This window comes from Bos grunniens, chromosome 28 (assembly GCF_055505025.1).
Source record: "Bos grunniens cultivar Pamir isolate PY7600 chromosome 28, Bosgru_T2T1.0, whole genome shotgun sequence".
NCBI lineage: Eukaryota > Metazoa > Chordata > Mammalia > Artiodactyla > Bovidae > Bos > Bos grunniens.
This window is the reverse complement of record NC_141192.1, coordinates 32,940,120-32,942,345: the sequence shown is the minus strand read 5'-3', so window position 1 is coordinate 32,942,345 and position 2,226 is coordinate 32,940,120. Positions and strand designations below refer to the sequence as shown.

At 36.5% G+C, this 2,226-nt stretch overlaps 1 pseudogene; it reads left to right on the top strand.

Annotated features, from left to right (window-relative positions):
* Positions 1–1,702: 1,702 nt before the first annotated feature.
* Positions 1,703–1,826, top strand: LOC147343104 (U2 spliceosomal RNA; annotated as a pseudogene).
* The last annotated feature ends 400 nt before the right edge of the window (positions 1,827–2,226 follow it).

Genomic DNA, 2,226 nt, shown 5'->3' with positions numbered 1-2,226 from the left:
TGGAAACAGTGTCAGACTTTATTTTTCTGGGCTCCAAAATCACTGCAGATAGTGACTGCAGCCATGAAATTAAAAGACGCTTACTCCTTGGAAGGAAAGTTATGACCAACCTAGATAGCATATTCAAAAGCAGAGACATTACTTTGCCAACAAAGGTCCGTCTAGTCAAGGCTATGGTTTTTCCTCATGTATGGATGTGAGAGTTGGACTGTGAAGAAGGCTGAGCGCCGAAGAATAGATGCTTTTGAACTGTGGTGTTGGAGAAGACTCTTGAGAGTCCCTTGGACTGCAAGGAGATCCAACCAGTCCATTCTGAAGGAGATCAGCCCTGGGATTTCTTTGGAAGGAATGATGCTGAAGCTGAAACTCCAGTACTTTGGCCACCTCATGCAAAGAGTTGACTCATTGGAAAAGACTCTGATGCTGGGAGGGATTGGGGGCAAGAGGAGGAGGGGACGACAGAGGATGAGATGGCTGGATGGCATCACTGACTCGATGGACGTGAGTCTGAGTGAACTCCAGGAGTTGGTGATGGACAGGGAGGCCTGGCGTGCTGCAATTCATGGGGTCGCAAAGAGTCAGACACGACTGAGCGACTGATCTGATCTGATCTGACCTGAATCCCAAACTCCCAGTTCATCCCCACCTACTCCCCTCCTCCTTGGCAACCGTTAAGTCTGTTCTCTGTGTCTGTGCATCTGTTTCTGTTTCAAAGAAAAGTTCATTTGTATCATATTTTAGATTCTACAGATAAGTTGTATCATGTGATATTTGCTTTTCAATTTCTGACTTACTTCAGTTTAATATAATAAACTCTAAATCCATCCATGTTGCTGCAAATTTCATACTTTTTATGGCCATGTAATATTCCAACAATGCAACTGTTATTTCTAAATATGTTGATCTTTTATCTATCAAGATTACTAAAATAATTTATTCATCTAAAATTTTATCTGTTGATTCCTTTGGATTTTCTATGTATACCATTAGATTATCTTCAAATGAAAGCAGTTTTATGTCTTTCTATTTTAACTTGGTTGCCTGACTAAGGCCAAAGTTGATAAATGTTAATAACAACCTTTCAAGAAATACCTCAGATCCTTGTCTTGAATCCCATTTTACTACTATTCTTCTCTACTATTTCAGTTCCAACTTGTTTTGTAGAGCAAACGTTTTTAAATTTTGAGAAGATCCAACTTATTAATTGTACTTTTGTGTCAAGTCTAAGATCTCTTTGCCTGGCCTCGACTCCAGAGATTTTCTCCTGTATTTTTTTCTAAAAATTTTTATAGGTCTATATTTTATATTTGAGTCTGTGATCCATTTTGAGTCAATTTTTGTATAAGGCATGAGGTGTGGGTGGAGATTTATTTTTTGCTATGGATATTCAATTGTTACAGCCCAATTTGTAGAAAAAGTTATCCTTCCTTCGTTTTCTTTTTTAAATTTTTTACCTTTCCTTCTTGAAGTACTCTTGCACCTTTGTCAAAAATAAGTTGAGCATATTTATGTCTGTCTTTTTCTGGGTTCTTGAGTCTATTCTACTGATTTGTGTGTCTGTCCATCCACCAATACTTTGATTACTGCACTTATAGTAAGACTTAATATCAGGTAGAATGATTCTTCCTACTTTATTTTTATTTGTCAAGATGATTTTAGTTATTCTAGGGCACATGTTTTGCATTTAAGTTTCAGAATAATAATCACTTCTTGGCCTTTTGGCTAAGATCAAGTGTAAATTTTAGAATAAGCTTGCTTATGCCAAAAAAAACCTTGCTGAGAATTTGATAGGAATTGCATTAAATCTATCAATCAGTTTAAGAAGAACTGACATCTTTATAATGGTGAGCCTTTCAGTCCATGAACACAGTATGTGTTGACATTTATTTAGGTGTTCTTTGATATTTTTTTTTCTATCAGTATTTTGTAATTTTCAACATACAGACCCTGTACATGTTTTATTAAGTCTATACTTAAGTATTTAATTTTCTTTGGAGTGATTAGAAATAATATTGCATTTTAGATTTCAGTTTTCACTTGTTCATTGTTAGTTTATAGAAATACAGTTAACTTTTGTGCATGATCTTATTTCCTGAGGGGCTTCCCAGATGGCTCTAGTGGTAAAGAATCCACCTTCCAACTCAGGAAACACAAGAGACATGGGTTCAATCCCTGGGTTGGAAAGATCCCTTGAAGTAGGAAATGGCAACTCACCCCAGTATTCTT